At 36.1% G+C, this 9,458-nt stretch overlaps 1 long non-coding RNA gene across 1 annotated transcript; it reads right to left on the bottom strand.

The window, feature by feature from the left end:
- Positions 1-8,011: 8,011 nt before the first annotated feature.
- Positions 8,012-8,938, bottom strand: LOC122965524. The gene is made up of 4 exons (XR_006398241.1): positions 8,897-8,938; positions 8,343-8,429; positions 8,223-8,251; positions 8,012-8,048 (listed from the first exon to the last, which is right to left on the bottom strand). It is a non-coding gene; the product is annotated as an uncharacterized LOC122965524 (long non-coding RNA).
- Between the last annotated feature and the right edge of the window lie 520 nt (positions 8,939-9,458).

The following is a 9,458-nucleotide window of genomic DNA, read 5'->3' on the forward strand; positions in this document are numbered from 1 at the left end:
TTATAAATGGAAACATGGATTATGTCATTGCTAGACACTACAAGGAGAAAAACAACAGTTGGACTACTTCCCTCAAATTTCTCTGCATTGAAAGAGTGCAGCCCAACCCAAGAGGTGGTAATTTGATCAACAAGCTGTTAAGAAGGGAAGTATTTTGGATTTATGAATTGAATACAATTGAACCTTATGAGGATTGAGGATTTGAGTTCTTTTCTGTGATATGAAAATATTAATTATATCTTTCTCTACAGGTAATTTCGACCCGTAGAGAGAGATGAGCCACTAGGTCCGCTGGCACTCACCCTTCCCATTTAGTGGTGTAGAGGGACAGCTGTATGACCATTAGTCTGCTCTTCTAAGGAAATTTAGCTCATCCTATTCAGTCAATTGTTTGTGAGAGTTTTTTAATTAAGTTAAAATTATGTAAAATTATGTAATTCTTTTAACTCTGTGCAATATTAACCTTGGTTTTTTGAAAACTGTCATTTTTTGTAATATTACTGTTATGTTCTTTGTAAAATGCTCACCTTTGAAACATGTTGAAAAAATGAAGACTGTGATAATTAGTCATGTGACCCATATGTATTTATCACACCTGCGGGTAGTAATTTTGCTGAGCGAACCCGAAGAAGCTACAGGCAAAACGCGTTGTTTGCTCCTAATAAAGTCACAGTAAATTTTGATCTTCACCTAAGATGTTCCTGCGACCAACCAGCACCTGATTGAAAATACTGGCTTTGCATTAGGAGTTCTACATTTCTGTCATGTTTAATAACAGACAGGATTCATGGTGATGTTTGACATCATGCATGAACAGACACGTGAAGAGTCAAACTTTGACTCTTGATGCTCAACGTGGTGCAACATGGTGATACTGTAGCAGCTGGGAAAGAACAAAGGTAAGGTGGTGTTTTAGTGTTCTGAGACCTGTTAGTTCCTCATTGTATCTTTGAAGGAAATATATGTGAGAAATGAAGGGGAAGTGTTTTGGTAAGAATGTGGTAACAACAGCAGCAGAGCACAAAAATTTAAAAAAATGAAAACATCATCGTGGCATTTGTGAAAGTTTGGGTACCCTACATACTCAGTATCCAGTAACACCCCCCTGGCAGATATCGCAGCTTGCAAACACTTTTGCAAGAATCTGAAACTTAAGAAGTCTTATGGTGCTCAAACTTGTGCACATGGCACAATGATGTTTTTATTTATTTTCAATTTAAGTCATAAAAATTAACTATGTGTTAATCATCACCAAGATATGTTATTTGTCAAGGGGTGGCCAAACTTTTGCATATAACTGTATATATATGTATATGTATGTTTTCGTTGTGATTTCTTATTATCATTATTGTTGTTATTGGATATGTATGTGCTTTATCCAAATGTTTCTTTTATATTCAACATTGGTATATGGGATATTTTTATTGTTGAATGAAAGTCTAAAAGAATTGGCTCCGTTTCTGATAATATGGTGTAAGTTCACCCTCTGCTGCTGGTTTTGATTTGTGTGTTTTGTTTTGTTTTGTTTTGTTTCGTTTAAGCCAGTATGGTGTTGCTCTCCAGCTAGCATCTGACTAGCTTGGTTCAAATATTAGCAATCATTTTTCTTTGTGGAAATGTACATAAGAAAGTGGTTTATACGGTGGCTGACAAGGGCAAACACGGTGCAACTTAAGAAAACATCTTCATCAATTTGACGACACAAGTGCAGCATTTAGAAAATGCGTTGCAAATACCACAACACATTACAGAAACGACAACAGTTTCCAGAGGACACTTAAGAGTGATGAACACAACAATAATTCATAAGAGAAACATTGTTAAAGAAGAAATGACGCCTCTTTCCTATCGTAGTAAGGTAGACAACAAACTACAACCTTATTCTCACCTAAACAAGCCGTCCTCCGAGCTGGACTAATAACATTATTCTGTATGTACAGCTGATTGTGAGACGAGGGTGCAGAGACCGAAAAGACTTAAAACAATATTCAATAACCACTCTTTTAATGTCTCCTGAAATTGTCCAGTCACTGCTGTGATAAAGAGGTGATAGAAACATGAAAAATAAACCAAAATCTGAACATGACTTTTATATCTATGACAGATAGCGTGAAGAAAATTTTCAGGTTGTAGGAGTCTACTAAATTCATTAGGTGAAAAACATGGCTATTTTAATCAAATAAAATGTTCCTGGTATGTTCTATGTTTCCTTACCTGTAATCTGAAGCTCCAGTATAAGAAATAAAGACATTTTAATCCATCTGAATTCAGCCATTGTGCCTCTCTGTCTGCTTTTTCTGCTCCTGCTCAGCTATTAACTGTCAGAGTCTCTGAACGTGTGCGTGTTGAAAAGAAATTTCTCACTTCCTCATGGAGACTTGCCTAATAAGTTTTCTGAAACTATAATTTGGTAATAATTGCATTTTCACATTTCACCATCTTTGTAGAATTATACAGCATTTCACTTACGTAAAGGTGGTTGCTTCAGAACAATGAGAAACAATTTGACCATTTTTTTTAAATGATTAGGAAACTATAGGACCCATGAAGTAAAATGTTACCAAGATGTTCTAAAAAATACAGCAGCAGATGAGGAAGCTGTGATTCAGTGCCACTGGTGTGTTGTCAAACCACTTCTCTGACACAAAGAAGAAACAGGAAGAGTGTGTGATGTATTTGCTTTAATCTCTCCCTACATACAATATAATGCAACAAACATTTCTAAGAAAATCTGAAAGAAGCATGCAACATAAATTGAATAATAACAGTCTCCTTACAGTTTTCTATTGACAGAAATGGATACTTAAAAGGGACATGACATGTGATTTTTGTGATTTTCTGTCTTTAATATACTGTTATAATGTCGGATGTCTATGTTAAACATGGTTAAAGTTCCAAAACTTGAGGTGAACATCTGTAAAAATGCTCCTTGTAAGTCAAAAGTCAGGGTTTCAGCCTGCTCTGATTGCTTCATTCGCAAAGTTACCTCTACTTCCCCATCACACTGACTGACTTCAGATTGTTCGCACGTGCCCTGAGCCGTCCGTTGAAGTCTGTCTTAGTTGCTACAGTTGAGGAGCTTAAACTATGGAGCACAAAAAATGACATGAGCATAAATAAATGTATAATAAGTGTATAAATAAATAAATGATTAAATACATAAATTGTTTTTAAAAAAAAAGGACATAATTAAATTAATGTTTTGGATTTCTTTTCTACATTTCCATAAATATTCTTTTATCGAGGCTATTTCTGTATTTCTATAATATGTATTTACTTATTTCTGTATTTGTCACACGGGAGAGATTTTGAGTTGATATTTGTGTGTATTTTGGATTGATCTTTTGTTTCTATGGTTTACTTTGTGTTTTCTTTGCATGTGTCTGTTGAATGTCCCTGTGATTATCTCTAACCACACCTGTGCACAGTATTGCCTGTTGACCAATCGCTGCAGAGCCTAGTGAACACAAAAGAGGAAAGGAAAAAGAGGAAGTACGGACAGAGACATGAAGCAAGAAGTAGAGTGATGAACACTCAACAGGGGGGGAACAGACTTTTAAGCTTGTTAATTTAAGGGACATCTTAGAATCCTTAAAGATTTTAGAGTTGCCTTTTACTTGTTGTTTTATGATAATATTATCTTTTATAATAAATTATTCTTTTACTCACCTCTTAGTGTCAGCTCCTTGGTTGCCCAGCGTCGCTCTTTACCCAATAAAAAGAACCTTTATAATCTAATTCCCCTTCCCCCTCCCTTTTACACATTTCTACATTTCTTCATTTATTTTTTTCTGTATTTCTGTATTTCTGTATCCGTATGTTAATAAGCTAGGAGGTCCTAAACTGAGTCTAAAGCCAGATTGGTTACAGAGCAGTGATCGTTTTGGCTCCACAACTGCTGCCTTGGTTTGACCACAAAGCTCCATCTTGAGTGATAAATGAGCCGAGTGACCACAGCAGTTTCTGAAGGAGGACTCTTAAATATGTCTTCTTTTGTGATTCACTGCCAGCATTTTTAAATTGGAGTGGAGCTGCTGTTGACTGTTATTACAGATACTGAGGGGTCTACTTTGCTTTTTCTTCGGTAAGTTTATCATTGTCATCAGCTAACCTGTGCTAGCTAGCTAGCTAGCTAACCTTAGCCTACTGTAAAACTCACAGCCTGGTAGGGCAACAATCATTTATTTCTAAATTAGATTCTGAGTTGGTGAAACTGTACTGTATTTAACCAACAAAATTATCAGCCAGCCATAGTTCTTGAAAAGCTTTGTAATTAACATGTAAACTAGACAGTCAAAGGACAAACAGCCATGAAGCATCTGTTTAGCGTGAAGAACAATCATTGTGAAGTGACAATAATAATCATACAAAACAAAGGAGAAAAGTTAGTTATCTTTTGTATCTCAGTTGTATTTCACATATACTTACATTGAGCTCAAAATTATCTATATACAATTAATATAAACATGTGATTGTATTGTATTTACAGAAGCAGCATGTGCTACAGTACAGTGCAGAAGATGAAGACACCTCCAGCCTGGACAGCAGACCCTCTACTGTTCATGTCCACTCTGTCACAGTCTTTGAAAGAAATGTAGAGATGGACAAAAGCTTGAACATCAACAGAAATCATAAACAATCACATCACCATGCCAGTGCTTCCACAGCATTTCTTCATTTTCACCAGCAGATGGTGTCATTGTACCTCAGATAAACAAAAGGTTACAGGTTCATCTCCTGGTTTCTTCTATGAGGCATGTTCATGTTCTGCTCTCTTTGTCTCATTCACAGTCAAGTGGAAATGAATCTAATTTTCTTTTTATGTCAATTGTGCAAAGTGGCACCTTTGACTCACTCTACCAACTGCATGCTGGGATTGGCTTCAGCCAGCTGTTTTTAGAAAGGATAAGTTGAGACTGCTTGACTGTTTTTTGTTGCTTTTTCAAAACTTAAATATGTCAGATTTCAAATGTTCCACCATGAATAAACTGCTGCTCATAGTCCTCCAGTTCATCATCAAACCTCACAGGTCTTTCTAGTGTTGAGCAGGAAAAATACATGAATATTTTTCCTTAAAACTATTCTTTTTGGCCGCTGTTCACTTCCTGTTTCCAACTGTGAGTTGGGACATTTTTTTAAAAAAAAACCCTAATGTGGTGTTTACTGTTGCCATGATGACGAAGGCTGCCTGACTTTAAGGAAGTAGTAACCATGTTTCAAATGAACATTTTAACCCAAACCATGATCTTTCCACAACTATAACCAAGTAGTTTTTGTGCCTAAACCTAACCAGACCGTAACCACAACATTGTCACATCATAAAACAATTATTTTGTAACAGTGATTGTAACGGTTTTGGAAAGCAGTATATTATGCTCCAACCTACTTGGTGGTTACTTAGATTTTGTCTTTAGTGTCCGGAGAGTAGTTCTCTGTAAGGCAGAGGCACAGCATGCACAGAAATACCGTTCACTTTCCAGTGCTTGGCTAGCTTCTTGTGCTACTTGACTTTGTACTACATAGTAAATTTCTCAAAAAAACTTGTTGTGGGTTGTGATATGTAACAAAAAACGTTAGCTAAGCACTGTAAACAGAGACATGTTTCTGCACATGTGCAGCGGCGTCTGCTGTACACACACAAAAAAAACAGCAACAAGAAGATCTTGTGATGAATTTGTGTGTTTGCGCAACAGAACCTTCCTCAACCCCCCAGGAATGCCCACCAACAACACATTAGTGAGATTTCCATTCTTCTTACTGACCAAACTATCACAACATCTTGCAAACAAGATCAAGATAAGAAACTCATCTCCTGCTTTGCCACTAAAGAGTAGCAGTGCCTGAAAGATTATCCCAGTAATTTACCAGGAACTGTGTGTGAAAAATTTTTGGGTCTCAAATAAGCAACCAAAGACCTGAAGAAGATCCCCTGGCAAACCAGCATAAGAGCACCAGACAACTTGCAAGTCATCACCACCAACAATATGGAGAAACAAGACTTGCTACACAACATGTCACACACACACATACACATACAGACACACTCACTCACACACACACACACACACACACACACACACAAATCTAGCACACGGCTGGGACCTTTGCCATTTGCAGTCGGACCAAGGAGAACAAAGGACTGAAAACACATGGACTCTAAAATGAAGTTTTAGATTTTGTCGAAGGAAAATTAATACAGTATTTTAGTATGTGTGTGTATATGATAACATGTGTCTGCTGTAGTGATATTTGCTGCCTTCAAGCCAGGAAGTTTAACACTAACAATTCCATCATCTTTGATAACACTAACATGTCATATTTAGTACCATTCTGCTTGTTTCACTCTAAATATACTATAGCCACTATCCAAAAAGCAAAATTAGAAATTATGCAATTGTTATGAGACATCTTCTGTGCAGCCAGACCAAAACTTTAATAGTCTCTTAACTGAGAAACAATGCAGGCTGAGAGCTGAGGAGATCCTAAATCAGAGGCTCCTCCATTGTCTCCATTCTCCACTATCCAGATCTGGACTGGCCTACTTATTCATCATTTTCAAGCTTCAGACTTCAGCTACTCACCACAGCACTTCAAACTCCATACTCCACAAGAAACCACCCCTGGGAGTAAGCAAGTTTTTCTACAAAATCTCCATTAACTGGCTTCTCATCTCATCTATCAGGTATGTTATACCAACTACACAATAGATAACTCTGCAACATTCATTTCATTACTAATGTCCTCTTGTGTGTTTGTTTGTAGTCTGTTGTAGCTGTAATGTTTAGTAATAAATGTTTGTGTAACTAAAAGTGAACTTGTTGGTGTTTTCTTGTGCTTGTATCTCAGTCACTTAACCTTCAAAGACCTGTATCCTCACACAGTCATCATTAAGATTATCAAACCATTTGAGTTCACACAGTTCCTACAGTTTAGAAACAGCTTTTTATTGCCAGAAACATCAAATTAATACAACAGCAATGTACAGTTTGAAGTGAGGCAGTTTAAAGGACAGGTTCACATTTTTTGAAGTTTGTCTTTAAATAACAGTCAGGTGCCCATATGAACATTGAAACAGGTTTTGCTCACTGAAATCATTCCAGCCAATGATTACAGTAAAATAAAATAATAAGAAAATAAATAAATAATGATACAATGTTGAAGTGTGATCTCAAAGGTCTTGAGTTTGCTTTTAAAAATATCAACATTCTCTGCTGCCCTCAGGTCTTCAGGAAGACTGTTCCAGAGACAAGGACCATAGTAATAAAAGGATGCCTCATCGTGGGTTTTTGTTCAGACTTTTGGAATAATTAAGAGGCCGCTACCAGAAGACCTGAGGGTTCTAGAGGGTTCATAGGCTAAAAGCAAATCTGATAAATGGGTAGGAACAAGACCATTAAGAGCTTCATAAGGATCTTGAAATAAATATGATAAATATGATGAAGCTTCAGCACTAGGAGTTAATCAAATCAAGTGGGAATCTCCTAAAGTTACAGTCTTTTTTTTCCGTCTTTGTGTTATTATCCGTCCACTGCAGCTCAGCAAGGAAATAGAGAAATACTGGCCAGTAATATAATATCAGTTATAATAAAGAGAAGACAGTTACTGACTCTATTAGAGCTCACAGCTCAGTTAAGTCTATTCTACACAATTTTAAAAAAAAAAACATGTTAAAAACAATCCAAAATGAAGGTAACTTAAAAGTTTGTTTTCTTTACAAATAATAATAATGATAAATAATAAAACTGAGACAAAGCTACAGAGTAAAAAGCAAACTTTAAACATTTGTTTAAATTCTTAAAATGGGTGAAAAGTTTGACAAAACAGTGCTGCAGTTAAAAAAAGAATCAGCCACCTAAACCCACCAAAACACAAACAAAGGCTTTAACTTCTCATATAAAATCTGATGAAATGTTATTTAACTGCGGTGGACTCTGGTGAGTTGATGTTGGTGTGAAAGTTGTTGATCAGTGGAGTCTGACAGTAGCAAAAGGTTCTCCATCATTTTCATAGTCCACCGTACCTTCATCTTCATCTTCATCATTATGCACCTGTGAAAAACAAAACAACACACCTGAGATTCTGAGATTAAATAGAACAAATAAACAACCTTTGTGTCAGACTAATACAGTCAACACTGTTTATTCTTATTGTCTTTATAGAATCACAGTAAATAGTGAACTACCACAAACATAAACATTTGAATATTCAGTTTTTAAACTCACAGCATTGTCATCCATCTGTGATTTGTTCACTGGAAACACAAAAAAAGAGTTTAGCTTCATCAGTAAAAATCTGAGTTCATCAAAACTTCTTGTTCATAAACGTTCTGTGAATGTTCTCACCTTTAGTTCTAGTCCATATGTTGACTGACACAACGATTATTATGAGTGCAGTTAAACCCACAGACACGATGATGAACCTCAACCAAACTGCAAAGAGAATTAAAACATTAAAAACATTTTTCACTGTTTAGACTCCTGTAGTTAAAAGATGAGAAAATCACAGTATATACAGTGTGTGTGTTTTTTATAACCTGAAAAATGTTGCATTTATCACTGCTTCATTACAATATTAGTACAATATAGTTCAATATTTGAACTGAACTGTAAACTTTGGTGCTAAGTGTATGTTGCTACAGATAGGAAGCACCAAAAATACAAATCTACACATGATATTTAGAAATATTTCTCTTCTATCTGTTTTGTACTTTAAACGCCAAAGGCGGAGAGACAGAAAGAGAGAGAACAGTGAACAACAACAAGGTTTGAGACTTAGACATGTGTGTGAACACACTGACTGAGATGAACTGAATAAGAGAATATCTCCACCCACAGCCAAGACTCAGTCTGACATTCATACTTTACACTCAGAGAGATACAAGTTGTTAAATCACTACCTTGTTGTTTTGTTGGAGTATCATTGGTTGTTGGTGTTGATTTTGTTGTTTTTGTTGAACTTATAGGTGTTGATTTTGTTGTTGCAGCTCTTTTAGTGTCCTCACCTGGACATGAAAAAAGAACAAAAGACAGACAGAGAGATGAACCAGGAGACAAAAGAACATTTTTCCACTTATACCTGTTGGTGTTGATGTTGTGGTTTTTACATCCTCACTTGGACAAATAAAATCTTCAAACACCAACAAACTGTGGTGAGGAAATACCCTTCAATAAGTTAAGGATGATTGTCTCCACCACCAACACCACTTCCTTTCCACTGCTGTATTTCTAACTACCTCATGATTATGATCATGATCTCATCATGTAATGCTTTTAAAATGGGAAAACATGGATGTAAGATGGTACAAATTTCACACTAATCTGCTGTGGAGCAGAGACATCTGCCTGGTTAAATAACAGTTACATACAAGTGATTTTAAAGCAAATTAACTGATTATGAAGCAGAAGTATGTTTCTGCTTTAAAATCAAATCAGATTCCATCATGTTTAACAACAGACAGG

Source organism: Thunnus albacares, chromosome 16 (assembly GCF_914725855.1).
Source record: "Thunnus albacares chromosome 16, fThuAlb1.1, whole genome shotgun sequence".
NCBI classification, from domain to species: domain Eukaryota; kingdom Metazoa; phylum Chordata; class Actinopteri; order Scombriformes; family Scombridae; genus Thunnus; species Thunnus albacares.